The 16,497-nt window shown below is 45.6% G+C and overlaps 1 protein-coding gene across 3 annotated transcripts in view; it reads left to right on the forward strand.

The window, feature by feature from the left end:
- ASTN2 (astrotactin 2) overlaps positions 1-16,497 on the forward strand; it is a 653,023-nt gene that overhangs the window by 612,778 nt on the left and 23,748 nt on the right. The gene's annotated exons all lie outside the window — the stretch shown is intronic.

Raw genomic sequence — 16,497 nt, forward strand, 5'->3', positions numbered from 1 at the left:
CATTTTGGCACCTGAGGAGAACCACAAATTGGTGCTCTCCTCTCCCTGCCAGGGAAGAAGGGATGAGTGAAAACCTAAATCAGGAAAATGGGAAGGGGGGAATAGAGATCTATCTCAGGATCTGCTGTCTTATGGATCCTGCCACCTGAGGCAGTTGCCACACCTTGCCTCATGGGTGGTTAGCCCTGGTTAGATAATAAAGAGAGCCCCCAAAGAGCCAAGGTGACCAGTCTGCATTGCATTATGCAAATAAAATCACTCATATCCTTTCTAAATTTAATGCCACAGATTGGGCAGATTCAAAGATGGATATATACGAAACCATCTGATTGTGTTGATTTGGATACTTTCTTAATGTATCCTCCAAGCAGCTTGCTCATGGTATGGCATGGAAACAGCCCTGGTCATAGACGATTTACACTAGTAAATGAATATGGGGTATGTGACCCTGTTGTTTTGAATGGAGCCCTTAGTGACCTTTGATACCATTGGCTGTGGCATCCTTCTGGGCTGTCTTGTTAGTTTGGATTAGGGAAGCACCAGTTTTTGTTGGCTGTGGTCTCTCCTGAGAGAATGGACCCTGTACGTGGTGCTGGGGGGACTTCTGTTCCAGCTCAAATCACTCCTGTCCTTCAACCAAAATTGCTAAAATGCACCTGCCAAGTTTGCAGCCTGCAAGCTGGGGATGGATTTCAGCTCAGCAGTGCCTTGAGTGCTAAGGTCAAAAGCTTTGTCAGTTTGGACAATCTTCTTACTAAAATGGGTTACCTCCCCCTGTTGGAGTCTGTGCATCTTTGAATGCTTGGAATCCCAAGTGGGGGAAATGCTGTAGTGCTCAGGTCCTACTTTCAGGCTCCCAAGAAGCATCTGTTTGGCCACTGTGAGAACAGGATTCTGGACTAGATGGGCCACTGGTCTGATCTAGCAGGGCACTTCCGATGTTTGGAAAACAAGTCCAGGAGTCTAGGTGCCCAGAGATATGGCCCCCTGCATTAGCCTTCTGCTGTGACTGTCATTTTTCTTACAACTTGCCTGGTAAAATATGGGGCGGGGAGGTTGATGGAAGAGAAGAGTGCTTTAATTTGCCTGAGATTTAAGACATGAAGGACAGAATGAAACATTAGACTGGAAAGATGTTTGGAAGGGGTGGGGGACAACCCTGGAAAACAATAGGAGAATATCAGAGCAGCCTCGGATAATTAAAACCCATTGTTGGAATGAATAATTCTCCCCCCTGCTTGGAACTGCAAAGGCAATTAAACCTGTGAACTGGCAAATCTACCACCACTGGCAAACTTTTCAGGCTTTGTTAATACTTTCCTTCTGCACCTCTAGCCAACTCCACAACCATTGGCTCCCAACAGCACCACTCTCAGGCCTCCCCCACAAACTCTATTACATATGTTGACATGATCTTTAAAAAGGAAATGGCTTTATTACACTTTGGTTTACGAGGCACGGCAGCTCTAACGCGTGCTTGCCATTTAATAATTTTTAATGTTTCCTTTTTAAAAAGTCGTGTGTGTGTGTGCGCACACACACACACACACACACACACCCCTTCTGATTGTATATATTAAGAGTCAGGCTGTTCTGAAAAGGTGCCCAGCATGAATGTGGAAAACACAGCACAACCTGGCAGTGATTTGCTTCTAGTAAATTGTTCAGTCGCTATCAGTTGCTGCATACCCTCCAACATTTCTCCGATGAAAATAGGGACATCCCATTCCATAACAATAATTTTACTACAGTGGTCAGCAAACTTTTTCAGCAGGGGGCCAGTCCACTGTTCCTCAGACCTTGTGGGGAGGCAAACTATATTTTTGTTTTTTTTTGGGGGGGGGATGAACAAATTCCTATGCCCCACAAATAACCCAGAGATGCATTTTAAATAAAAGGACACATTCTACTCATGTAAAAACACGCTGATTCCCAGACCATCTGCGGGACAGATTTAGAAGGTGATTGGGCCGCATCCGGACTACGGGCCTTAGTTTGCCTACCCATGTTTTACTACTTATACCCCACACATCTTACTAAGTTGCCCTAGCCACTCTGGGCAGCTTCCGACATATATAAAAACATAATTGAGCATTAAGCATAAAAAAAACCCCTTCCCTATATAGGATTGCCATCGGACACCTCGGGAGTCAAATAACTCCATACCCTCCAACATTTCTCCAATGAAAATAGAGACATCCTAAGGAAAAGCAGGACATTCCAGGATCAAACCAGAAACCAAGATGACTTCTCTAAGATGACTCTTCCCACGACCCTGGGAAATAGGGGCACTTGGAGGGTCTGTTGCTGACTCCTCAGTTGCCAGTGGTACAAGAAAAGGAGGGGGAGGAGGAAGAGGTGAGGTTGTTTCCTTTCCCCTCCCAAATACATTGAAAGGAAGCAGCACAGCGTAGGCTTGCCCTTTGTGATACATGTGGCATGAGAATTAATTCCCCCCGTTGGACCTATTTATTTGTTAACTCTATCCATATATACCACTCAGCAACAATGTTCTCAGGGCGGTTAACAATAACGTTTTTAAATTCCATAAACAGAATACAGAAGGGAGATAGAAACAATTTCAGCCTGAGGGCCACATTCCCTTCTGGGGGCCACTTGTCAGTGGTGAGGCAAAAGTGAGCAGAAAAGTGGGTGGAGCAACAAATGGAAATGTTACGTGTGTGTGTGTGTGTGTTCTAATCTATTATAGATATCTAATTTTCTATAAATCTATCAGTCTGCATGGTGCATTATCTGTCAGAATAATACAAGCTATAGGAAGTCAGTGTGATTTACACCAGCGTAAATTGTGCCACTGGAGCTAATCCCTGTTCCAAACTCTGTTCAGACTGAGCTGGCCCAAGCCTGGCAGATGGAAAATAGTTTTGCTTACCGTGTCCTTTTTGCCAGTGTAACTTTCACTGGGTTGCTAAGTCATGTGACAGAGCTGAATGGAATTTGGAATGGAATGGAATTTGGAATAGGGGCCTGCCTCCCTTGCCCCATCCTGCCCCCACCATACCCCTGGAACTTTTCAGCTATGACTCTTGGGGACCCGCTTACTTGCAGGCCTATTCCACCTGGGTGGAGGGCATAGGAGGGTGGGGCCAGACTGACTGCAGCAACTTCATGTATGGCTGATGCATTGATAGACAATCCATCAATGGTCTCCATTCCTCCTTAAACACTTTGTCATTATTCAGGTAGGTAGCCGTGTTGGTCTGACGTAGTTGAAATATATAAAAATATATAAAAACTGTCCGGTGGCAACTAAGTTTGTTCTGGGTATAAGCTTTCGTGTGTATCTGAAGAAGTGTGTATCTGAAGAAGTGTGCATGCACACGAAAGCTTATACCCAGAACAAACCTAGTTGGTTTCTAAGGTGCTACTGGACTCTCTCTCTCTCTCTCTCTCTCTCTCTATATATATATATATATTTCAACTTTGTCATTATGTCCTCTTAATTTGGCAGTTAATTTCACCATTTCAGCATGAGTCAATCAGTTTCATAAGCCATTTCCGCTTCGTTGATAATCCTTCCTCATTCCACCTCTGTGCATATAAAGCTCTAGCTGCTGTTCTTGGGTACATAAATAAATAGTCAGCTTTCTTGGACTTCTGTCCCCATTATTCCTAGCAAAAAGGATCCTTTTTGATTCATTATATATCATTTCCCCAAATCCCTTCACCTTTTCACAGGACCACCACATTGTTGAACTTCTTCATCAACACAGAGTGTGTGCAGCCAATGGGGCTCAAAATATGTTAGACAACCAATTATCTCCTGGGCACCTTCGAAGGTGTCCTAAGAACATAGGCACACAGTAAGAGCCCTGCTGGATCAGCCTAGTGGCCCCTCATAGTTCTGCATCCTGTTATCACAGTGGCCAACCAGATGCCTCTGGAAAACTCACGAACAAGACCTGAGTGCAAAAGCCACTCTGCCCACTTGTGACTCCCAGCAACTGATATTTAGAGGCAGGCCACTTCTGACAGTGGAGATAGAAGATAGCCATAGCGGCTAGTAGCCACTGGCGGAGGAAGAGGAGTGCGGGGGGAGCGCACCGCCCCTGGCAGCGCAATCCCAGTAGGATGCCATCGCGGCTGCCACCCCACCTTCACTGGGCACCCCGCCCCTGCAGGCAGCGTGCCCCACCCCCAAAATGCATGCCATGCACCTAGGGGCAGTGTGCCACACCCCCAGGACATGTGCCAGCCCTGCCCCCACCTGTTCTCTGCCACTGCTAGTAGCCACTGATAGCCATACCCTTCTCTTTCATTCCGGTATGTGCCCTTTTTTCTTCCTCTGACGGCAGTCCTCCCTTCATGGATGATGCTGAAAAGCTAAATGTGTCCAAAGGGAATAATTTCATGCCAAATGTTCTTGTTATCACTGGCAACATCAAATCACAAGCAAAACACTTCAGAGTAACCTTAGTGTTACCATGAGCCAAATGGCCAAGAAGCCGGTGTGGAGGCAGCCGTAAAAGGAATATCTTTAAAACCATTTGGCATGTTCTCTGCTGTGCTCTGTGATGACAACAACTGGTATAAAAGAATGTCAGTTTCCCAGTTCAGGAAGGCTGGAGCTTGGAGCTGGGGTGAGAGATGTCGCTTCAGTAATGAAGCAACCCAGACTGAGAGCTAGTTCAGGAACTCCACCTTTCATGGCTTTGGGTCAGCCCCTGATCCAAGCAAATGTTTCCATGCACCTCCCCTTCCTCCCAAACAGCCTCACAGGCAACTAGCTGGGCACTTGGGCTGCTGCTCACTGTTTCATCTGCTTCTGTAGCCTTGGGGGAGATGAGGGGAGGGGTCTGAGAGCCAGCCATGAACTCAGGCAGCTTTTGTGAAGGTGTCCAGCCCTGGTGTTGGGATGTTTGGATCTGATGGCTTCTCAAAGTCATTGGCAAAATGGAGATCTGCTAAAGGGTTCTGCTCTCCTTCCTCCTCTAAGGAGGAGACCTCGGGTTCAGGGACAAGGTTCAACACTGACATAGATATGGATATCTAAATACATGAAGCTGCATTATAGTGTCAGGGCATTCAGTTCATCTTTTGTAGTATTATCTACACCAGACTACAATTCCCATCATCCCATCATCCTGAACCTCTGGCTGTGCTGTCTGTGATTGGAATTGGTGCCTAGCACCATCTGGGAGCTTGAGGAAATGCCAAGATTTGCAGGGTGAACCTAAGAGTGTTTGGGAGGCAGCTTCAAAACAGCCAAATGTGGACTAATCATCCTCAGTGACCACAAAATGCCAACTAATGGTTGGGGGAGGATGGGATAGAGAACTGAATGAGAAGGTGAATTGAATGTGGTATCCTGGAAGATATTGCTGCAGCTGCACTTGTCTATTTAAATGTGCTTAACACACACACACACACACACAGAGAGAGAGAGAGAGAGAGAGAGAGAGAGAGATTTGTTCTTTTTTTTACCTTTTTTTGGAACATCGCAATAAGCACATAGCCACCTGCCCTAGCAAATTACCTCTAGCAGAGGACCAACATTAGTCACACTCAGATTTGACCCATTTAAATTAATCCACATGGCTAACTTAGGTCACTTAATTTCAGTGGGTCTACCTTAAGTAAAACCTAGTTGGCTATAATCCAGATAACTTTTTGGTTCTCACTGGTTGATAGGTATGCTGCCTTTGAGTGCACTGATTTATTTGTCCTGCCTGCAGAATAGTGGAATAGTAGGGGTACATGAGATATCTGGAGGCAATAGTGAGAGGAAGTGAGGGAGCAGGAACTGAGGAAAAGGAGCATGCTGGCATCAGGATCAAACAGATGTGTGCAGTTCTAAAAATGAGTAACCTTCTCAAGACATCCTGAAGGCCTCTCCACTCCCAGAGGTGCTTTGATGTTAGTTCTGTTGCAGCAAAACCCACAGCACCCAAAAAAGCTTATAGTTGATGCTGCCTTCACCTCTCAAAAGTGTCACCCTCCCCAAAAGCATTGACAGTTCCAGTGGCTGTCCAAAATCTGTCCAAAATACAGCCCATAAACATTCATACACATACAGAGAGAGAGAGAGAGAGAGAGAGAGAGAGGAGAGAGAGAGAGAGAGAGAGAGAGAGTGCTTCATATCAGACACAGTTGAAAAGGAAGCATAGGTTCCTCCAGTTTCCCAACACTTCAAAAGTGACAACAGCCTAAGCTGTGGAACGTGAGCCCAGCGCTGTGCTCTGAACCTCTGCAAACATCTCAGAAACAGAGGCTCAAGAGGTGTGTTTTTGTTTTGGCCTCTCTCTCATTTCCTCCCTATTCCCAAATGACTTCCCCATTGCTTATTTGCTTCCACCACTTGCTTTCACCAGTAAGGAAAAGAGAAACACATACTCTACCTTTCACCAGAGCCCTTCCCTTTCCCTCAGGAAACTTTTTTTTTCCTCAGGAGACTTTTGTTTTGCAGCCACCTCTCAGGCATGCTGGCCCGTATTATCCTGTGCCCCAAACCCAGCCCCAATTTGAATAATACGATCTAAAGTCAGAAGGGGGTTGCTTCAGAAACCTATGTGGATTCCATCAATATTATCTAACCTACAGTCCATTTGCATCGTCCTGCTTTGATTTACCTCAAGTAATTAGTCTGCGCAACTGACTGACTCTTTCCCTCTTCCCTTCCCTTCCCTTCCCCAAGCCTATTTCCTTCCTCAGATCAAAGCTGGGCTTGAGGTTTCTGAAAACAAACAAACAAACAGAGGCTGATTGATTTCTCTGCTTTTTTAGACTCTATCATTTTAAAGAAATAAACAAAAACATTATTCTCTTCCCCTCCCCCACTCTCTATTACGAAAAAGCAGTTTGGCAAAAATATGTTCTCTTTCATGTTGGAGCTGTCCTACCTGTAGATTAGGGCTAGGAGAACCTGTGTCCCTCAATATGATTACATATTCCAGCATCCTTGAACATTGGTTGGCTGGGGCTCATGGGAGTTGTAGCCCAGTAACATAATGGAGAGAAACAGGTTCCTCCAGAGCTTCTGCATCAGTTACTACTAGCCACATAGGCTGTGTTCCACCTGCACTGTCAGAGGCAGCATGTGTCGAGTACCAGCTAGGGAAGGGGAGATCACACAGTTAAAATGTGTAAATGGAATGGAAGTCTAACAGTGCAATCCTATGCATACCCACTAATGACCTTAATTGTCCCATGCACCATTCTTCCCCACTCTTCAGATGATTTAATTTTACTTGCTTCAAAATGTGGCAAGCCAGACCTGCAGAATTTGAGTTTATTCTGCTCATTGAGGGCCTGGACCCTCCCTCCCTTCTCTATTTTCAATTGCAGTTTCTTTGGAAGTGGGGGAATCTCTGAGAGGGGATGAGCTGTAGAGGGGCTGCTGCTTTGCCTGCAGAAGGTCTGAGGTTCAATCCATGACATCTCCAGGTTGGACTCCTGTGAAACCCTGGAGATCTTTTGCCAGTCAGCATAGATATTACTGAACTAGATGCACCCAGCAATCTGACTCAGCTTCCTATGTAACTGTAAGGTGTCAAGCTTGCCAACAGTATGCAGTAGTAAATTTATAATAGTAGTAATTAAATTATTTGCACTTGGAAAGGTCCATAAACTGGGTCCCAGCATGCCAGTCTTTGGGCCTCCTTTAATGGAAGCAGTTGTCATTGTGTTGGGCATAGCCCATTCTCTGAGAGATGCCTGTGAACAAGCTAGCTAGGCTGTTGTCTACCTGGGATGAGAAATGGAGGCTCTTCCTGCAGAAAAGGCTCATAAAGGTCAGCTCCTTCTGGCTAAATCCTCGGGCCACCTTCTCTGCATTCAGAAAACGTCAATCCTTGCCACCCCTGGCTGAAAGAATTAGGTAACAGGTATTGTGGGGGGAATCATTGCCAGAAAGCACTCCCTGCTAAGCAGTATTGGGAGGGGTGTGCTAAAAGAGATTAGAAGAACAGATGGTACCCCAGTTCCTGCTCTCTCTTCCGATTGCTTGCCATATTACCCCAGTGCTCCACACTCCTTTTCCAAATCAATTTCAGTATTTTGGAGTTGGAACCAAAAATATTTCAGGGTATTTAGCGTGGTAGGTTGAAGGGTGTATAAGCCAAGGAAGCTCAGTAATGTCTACACTGACTGGCCAACAGCTCTCCAGGATTTCAGACAAGGAAGTCTTTCTCAGCCCTACCTGGAGATGTTGGGACCTTCCTCAGATAGATGCTGTGCCCATGAGCCCCAGCCAACCATGTACATAAGTTAGCTGCCCTATACTAGGAGAGGCTGTTCCTTTCCACTCACTTCCTTCTAAACAATGCACTCCTATGAGTTGTCAGCCTATTGAACCTACTTCAGTGTTCCTAGAACTGGAGACATAAACTGGATGCTGAGAGAATGGAGCTGGGATTTTTTTGCAGGAGAGGGAGACATCATGCCCCACTCCATCTCTTTCTGCAACCCACTCCTCTCCTTCCAACAATACAGGTGGAAGAGAACTGTCAGTTGCCACAGAGTTCCTGCTTCAAGACTACATTAGCTGTAGGTTAGATTAAATCCCAGTATTTTGCTTTATTTACATTCCTGCACGACCTTCCTAATTTCTGGTGCTTCTGCCAAGCACTGGCCTACGTGTTACTGGAAATAATGCAGAAGCTATCTCATGGGAGACCTCAGTCCTTCAACCTCCTGCTGCACATTTCTCTGTGCTGGGCCAGATTGGCTACTTCACTGTGGAGCTGACCTGCCCCACTGTGCAAGCATGTCTAAGAGGCACTGCTGGGGGAAGGTGTGATCATACAGTCATGCATCAGTACCTCCAGGAGACAGTATCTTGGAAGACTTCACTGCCTCGGCCAGTGCCGTTTTGCTCCTTTTAAGGCAGCAGAGAATGGAAGGTTGTATTGTTTGGATGGCAGTGGGCTAGGATATCTCAAAAAGGAAATGCACCGTGTTGTACTCTAGCAGGCTTAAGTTACAGAGCATTTGGAGGATCTGTTAGATGGTAAGAACAGTTGGCCCATGGAAACAGTTCCTGAAGGCAGCCAGGCTCTCTCACTTTGCTGATGTTCTCTAGGCAGTGATTAGCAGCCATTGGTTGGCAATGCTGTCTCTCTGGAATCCATTCATTGAGCAAAATGCTGGACTGCATGGCCTTTCATGACCCCTTGGAGCTCTGAGATTTTGTGCACATTGGCAAACATGCATTTACTCCACATCAGGAGTGGGGAACTTTCTCCCCACAGGCCAACTTTGGCAAGTGGTTCTGCCCACCCACCAGTTACCTGGTGTCATTGTGACATCAGGGGGACAACTTCAAAGGGACTTGCTATCGCCACTTTATGAGCCTCCATTTGCATTCAAACCACACCTGCATGCCTCATAGTAAGCCCCTTTAAAGGTGCCCTGTCAGTGCCAAAGAGTGCTGTTATGGCTATCGGGTGGTTGCTCGGGAGCGATCAGGCAAGATGCCTCACTGGTCTTTTCAAAAGTTTTATTATTGGTGCTAAAACCTTTACAATGCAGAACGCCTCTGTTCCATGTCTTGCTCACTCACTAGCAGAATCTGAGAGTGGGTTGTCCTTAAATTTTCCCCAGCCGAGTAGTTTCTTGACCCCCAGCTGACGCCTCTCCTCTCTGTGTGAAAGCCTACTGCGCAAGGAAGGCTTGGGTAAAGGGGGACCTCCCTCCTCCCTGCTTTGCTCAGGCAAGGTGTCCTGGCACTGCCTTGCATCCTCCAAGCCCTGCAGCTCTTCCCCACTAGAGGCGTGGCTTTCTTCCTCCGCTGAGGAAGTGCTGCTTCCCACGATTTTTGGAGGTTCTCTGTAAGCCATCTGCCTTTCCCCCTCTTGCCTCTGATCCGATGGCAGTTCCCTGACAAGAGCTCATATCAAGCCCCCGTGGCTACACTAGAGAATTCTTGATGACACCTAATGCAGCAGATCCCAGTGTGACTCCCTGTCAGTGCTGATCAAGGTACTTCATTTGCAGGGGAACAATGAGAAGCTCACTTTAAGCTCCCACTTTAAGTCCTACACCTAGTGTCACGTATGAGGTCAGGTGTAGACAGGTGGGTGTGGTTTGGGAGGGGAAAATAGCTTTGTGGGCCAAACAGGAACTCATGTTGGGCCTAATTACACCAGCAAGCTGGAGGTTTTCACTATACACAGCCATCAAGTTGGGTCAGATAAAGAGAACAAACCAAGAGCCCAGAAAGACTCTCTTTGCTCAGTCCCCTCATGAAGGAAACTTTCTACCACCATGTTCTATGGACCAGGACTGAATCCTGGAGATCCATAACTTTGTAGTATGTATGGTCCATCAGAACTTTCAAAATTGTCCCCTTGCCATTCATTGCTGTCATAGGCTCCCAAGCTAAGTTCATTGGCAGTCAGGGCAACCATTGATCTTAACTGCTGCTGTAAGCCAATCCTGATCACACCTAGCCCTTTCAGAACTCTCAGTCACCACCATCCTTCTTGTCTCTGCTTTGTAACACCAAGTTTTCCTGGCTGGCTGGAACGTGACCTTGAACTCCGGCTTGTCTGAATGAAGATGTGTATGTGTGAGCATGAAAGCTGACCTACAGTACAAATGTATGTGTGTTGCTCTGCCCATTTTGGCCTCAAGCCCTGCCCACCACTGGACCTTGAAAGGTTGCCCAGAATGTCGCCCTCAGACAGAAAGAGGCTTCCCATCCCCTGATGTATTTTTAATAGTAGCGCCATTCCTGAATGTCTCTCATAGCCCTGTCTCCAATTCTTAGAGTAGGAAAAGAAGCTGAACTTTTAAAGTTCCCCTTCTTCCTGCTCCCCACAACACACTTAGACTTGGACTTTTCCTTACAACATCACAAATGAAATAACATTCTTTGCATTTTTGTTATGAAGCTCGTAGAATTCTCCACCCAGCCCCCAGCCATGTCCAAAGTGTGGATGTGTGTGCTGCCTTGGGCTGATGCAGGAGGACAAGGAAAGCAAGTGAGATATCATTTTGGCTTTGAACTAAAGTGGGGAGGACAAATTAGCTGAGACATTTAGATATATTCCAGCCAAGGAGAAGAGAAAATTGCTGATTGCCTTCCCTTTCTGCGAAATGTTAGCAGTTCTGTCTGTTGATAGTTTAATAACCCTTCATTAGTCATTAACCCTCCATCAGAGGTAGAACAACTCACTGGTTTTATCTCAATTCCTTTTTTCCCCTGTGCCTCCTCCATGTCCAGCAAGCTAATGTAATTAAACAAAACATTTCCTTAATCTTATATCTATCCAAGAGAGTGGAGGGAGGGAGATATCTAAGTCAGAGGCAGCAAAAGCTGTTGGTGATTTCACTTTCTGCATAACCCGTAAGTGTTCATTCCATAGCATCCTCCTTAGTGAAGGAGTATTCATTGATGTTTGGCAACCTTATTCCCATTCCTGCTAATGCTAAAGTGGCAGGATTCCCTCCCCCTGCCCCATGGAGTAGAGTTGATGTCGTTTGAATTTTTCATTTTTTTCCAGCATTTAGTTCTTCCTGTTGTGATGAAAAGCAAATGGTGAGAAATGTACCCATGGATTCGGCTGTGCTGGCCAGCATATCAAAAAAGGCAGAACATTGTTTTTCTGCTCAAAGTTGTGAACTCTGTAGCGCAAACCCACAAGAGGGCAGTGTCATAGAAGCTGTGAGAACAAGGCTAAGTCCCCTCCTCCTTTGTAAAATATGAATACACAGCCGCTTTACAATATCAGATCACTGGCACATTTAGTTTAGTGCTAAATGAACCTGGCATCTTCTGCATGCAAAGCTATGTGCTCTACTATTGAGCTGGAATGGGCAACACCAGCAACTTCAGTTTTTCATTTTTCCAGTCTTGAGTTCAGTTCCCCACATTTCCACATCAATTGCATTTTTCTTATAAAAAAGTTCTCAGGAAAATTCATCAGCAGTTTAGTGTGAATTTCTCCAAATATACACTTTTCTATATGCAATTTTGCCTAATATACACCTTTTCTTGTGCAAAGCAATTTCCTCTGATGTAAAGCACTTTGGTAGGTTATTTTCCCTAATACAATTTATTAAATTTATGGCCCAGCCTTCCTCCTAAAAGGAGCCTAGCACAGCAAGCAACAAGTGTTAAAACAATAAAACATGTTAAGAACCATCTCAGTACAAATGCAGACTGGGAAAGTTCTCAATTTAGATGGCTTGTTGGAAGAGGAAAGTGATCAGTAATATATGCATTTATAAGCGCACTTCACCTGAATCTGTGTGCATTTCTTGGCTGAATGCAGTTCTTCAGTCAAAGTGAGCCAAATTTTGAAGAATGGTGGATTTTGGTTCGTGTATTGCTTCAAAAAGCATGTTTGGTAGGTTTGCCTTTCTCCCCCATCTCTACCACAGAGCCATCCTTAAAGGTAAAGGTAAAGGATGCTGACAGTTAGGTCCAGTCGTGACCGACTCTGGGGTTGCGGCGCTCATCTCACTTTATTGGCCGAGGGAGCCGGCGTACAGCTTCTGGGTCATGTGGCCAGCATGACTAAGCCGCTTCTGGCAAAACCAGAGCAGCATACGGAAACGCCGTTTCCCTTCCCGCCAGAGTGGTTCCTATTTATCTACTTGCACTTTGACGTGATTTTGAACTGCTAGGTTGGCAGGAGCAGGGACCGAGCAATGGGAGCTCACCCCGTTGCGGGGATTCGAGCCACTGACCTTCCGATCGGGCAAGCCCTAGGCTCTGTGGTTTAGACCACAGTGCCAATTTATGTATGTTCCCTGTTCTGCCCTTAGAAGATGCAGGGGGAGGGGGAACAACACTGTTTGCCTTCAGGCTCCTCTAGGCGACCTGTTTATTGACCACCCATCCTGATTTGCTTGCACAAAGCTTATACGGAGCTTAGATGACATCCAGTCCTCACAGAGTCTTTGTTTCAGCTTAGTTTGAAGGGAGGTTATATGACCGTAAGCAGTCATCCTGGTGGTTATGCACCTTCCAATTAAGCATCGGTTCATCCCAACTTTTCAGTGCATGCTCCCTCTCTTTCCTAACTTCTTTGTTGTTGTTGTTAAAGTGAATTTGTTTTGCTAATTCTCTTCAGTTGTGCAAACCTACATTTCTGTCATGTGTTTGAATCCCTCCAGCAAAATACTGTCAACCTGGGAACAACCTTCATCAGTTTCAGAATGCAAAATCCACCTGCATTACTCTGGCCATTATTATTGATACATTCTTGTTGTTGTTGTTCTTGTTGTTGAAGTGTGTCGTCTTATGATGCAGAAAACACAGAACAAAGAAACACACTTATTTTTCCAAGCAGGCCTTGAATGAACACTTTTACAGATCCCTTTCCCTGAGCAAAGGAGAGCCTGCAAGCCTAGGCTCTGAGGTGGTCCAAAGCAGCTCTCCCAGGACAAGGTTACAGCTTGAGCTCACTTGACCCAAGAATCAGTTATCTATATTAAAGGACCTCCTCACTGACACCTGCAGTATGTGCTATTTTTGCCCTGCAGGGTTTTGTTTTTTGCAGCAACTTAAAAACAAACGCCACAAGCACAGTCTCCAGAAGGGTGCTCTTGCTTACTCCCCCCCGCCTGCTTTTTTCCCTTTTCCCTTTTCTAACTCCATTTTCCATCTAATCTCCCATTTACGCGAAACATTACGCCTTTGCGGCCCCTTCGTTCCCACTCGCTTCCAAGTCCAGCTGCTACCGCCGCTTATCAAGCTTTGATAGCAACCCTTGGACCCATCCCAGCTGCGCAAGGCATTCTTACAACTCAAGGTTTTTGAGACCCAATGTTTCTACCACAGTTATCGTGGGGGTGATGCTGCCGTGCCAGCCGCCCCACCACAGGGCTGATAGGGAAGCGGATGGTGGGCATCGCATCTCAACAACAACCCCTTCCAGGGGGAATTTGGCTCAATCTCCTGAGACCACCCAATGGGTTTTCTCCCACGACTGAGCAATATGAGAACAGATGTTTCCTATGTCTACGGCTATCAGAGGGATGGTTAACAGGATGGGCCAAGGTTTAGATTGGCATCCCATGCTCAGCTGTATGTTTCTCGCTGAAATGCAGACAGAATCGAAAAATGGTTTCACATGGTGTTCATTTGGGAAGACACATAACAAGGAAGCATATGTAGGGAAAGGGCATAATTACAACCCCATTTGAACAATACGATACGATAATCTTTATTGTCATTGTCTCATACAGAACAACAAAATTGGAAAAAAAATCTACATAAGACATTCAAAACCAACAAGCCTGCTATCCCAACTATCCCAACCTGGTTAGCCCCCTAAAAACTCTGATACCCCATTTTTAAAATACAATACACTCCCATAGAGACTCCTTACACTGCGTTTAAAACCAGAATCGCATTTGGATAGAAACTGTTTCTCAGGCGGCTAGTCCTAGTCTTTATAACTCTGTTCCTTCTTCCAGAAGGCAGAAGCTGAAAGAGATCATTTCCTGGGTGTGCACTATCCTGCTCTTCCATTGAGTCCTTACTTGGGAAGATGGTATTCAAAACAGCATTCATGGTTGTGGAACAAATAATTAGGGATAAATAAGGGAGCATCCAGGATCAGTTGAAGTACTGATTTTTATTCTTTCTGCCTCTTGCAACTGTTTGGATTGCTATGAAACAAAATTATTTAATGTCTAGATTTTTGAGCTGTATTGGGTATTGAACTGGCAACCTCAAGGGAGCAAGAGCAGGAGGTTCAGCCTTGTGTGCCATTACCCAGCTCTGGGCAATGTGGGGTTGAGGTGGGAATGGCAGCCATATCAGCCAAGAAAGCAATAGGCCAGAAGGAGTCGAGTGATGCTTCCTGACCCATATAAATAATCCACTTGGCCACTGTAAGAACAGAATGCTGGACTAGAAAGGCTTCTTCTAATGGACTTCATTTGTTTTTCTGCCCACAAATAGGAGTGGAGAATTCCAAGAAGCCATTCACACGCCATTTTGCCTTGCCATTGCACAAAGACAGAATCTGACACCAACCTCTCCCTTATCCACAGCAGCCTCTGAATTATACTGTCACACCCTTTCAGATAGTAAATTCAGCTTCATGTTGATTTGGCTGAACCAAGCTACTTGTACTGCTCCTGTAAGAAGCAATCAATTCATTTCCAATCCTCAAAGCTGAAGCTTCAGTTAAAAGAACTCTTCCTCCAGCCTTGCTGGAAAAAGACTTGTTCACATTTTCTGTGGGAAGCATCAGTGGCCATTAGGTTCACCCAGGTTTACTTTATTCAGCTGAAGACAGTCCCCAAAGCCTTAATTGCCCAGGAACTTGAAGCAAGTCTCAGTTAAGACCCAGAGCACTCCATGATTGGCCAAGTGCCACTGAGCACTTCCACAGTAACATCTGTTCCCTCCCCTCAGAGACAGGATGTTTGGCTGCTTGGACAGCTGGGCTGGACCCAAAAGGACGTTCTTCTGCATTCAGCCTGGCATTGCCCAGCTGGAGGCATCGGTTCACTGCACAGCCAGGGGTGGTTTGGGGTTGCTGGGTGCTCTTCCGGAAGCTTCCAAGATTTCACATTCCTTTCTCCATCCGACCATGTCACTTTGTTCTTTGGTTTTGCAATCAGTTAAGCTCTCATATTTTGTGGTGCTGCCACAAGAGGATGTTTTCTTGGTCAGAGGCGGCACATACTTCTGCTGGGATCATATCCCCCTGTGGGTTTCCCTTTTCTGTCTGTCTGGTTTCTGAGACTGCATTAAAAAAAATCAAAAATCAAACTATTTGTATAAATAGGAACCCTCCCATGTCAGGAGGTTGGGGGAAAGAATTCCTCAAACAAGAGACATTAGCATCCATACATAATAGTGTGCTTTTGTTGTGCAACCCATGAAATCTGCAATGATAGAGGCAAACCAAGTATTCACATTCTTTGCCTTTTTAATTTGAAACTAGGTCTTGGCTGAGTTTTCAACAGTTCAACCGTTTAGCCTGAATTTGGTGGTAGAGTTGTAGGGTTAAGAGGGAGCAGAACCACTTCCTCCCCTTTGCCATTTTGAGGGTGAGGCGAAAGACACAGGAGCTTCTTGCAGTACTCATCAGCTGACAGCTGTCATTTTGTCTTTCCCAGAATGCCCCATTCCAATAAACATTATGGGGGAAAGAAAATGGCACCCACCAGCCAATTAGAACTGTAAAGAGCTCTGGTGACCTTTCCCACCATCCCCCCAAATCACTGACATATCACCCTTCTCCCAGTTTTATACCCTACAACCAGAAACATTGTTAGTGTGATCAGTCCACTGCAGCTTAAACAGCTGTGCTGTCTTCACACAAGTTTGTCTGGACCACGGGGCAATGGTTTGAGGTGATCTGGAACCAAAGGGAAGTCAGACCCCAAAGATAAAGAATAGGTAGAGCAGTGAAAGGGATACAGTAACATGCCAGATCTGAAGATGACCTAGTAGCACAAAACGGGGTAGCGCCAGTTGACATGTTTAGTGATCATTCACTTTGATTTGCTTGTACAAAGCTTACATGGAGATAATATGATGTCCCCTCTTTATTGTGTGTTCATTCT

Source organism: Podarcis raffonei, chromosome Z (assembly GCF_027172205.1).
Source record: "Podarcis raffonei isolate rPodRaf1 chromosome Z, rPodRaf1.pri, whole genome shotgun sequence".
NCBI lineage: Eukaryota > Metazoa > Chordata > Lepidosauria > Squamata > Lacertidae > Podarcis > Podarcis raffonei.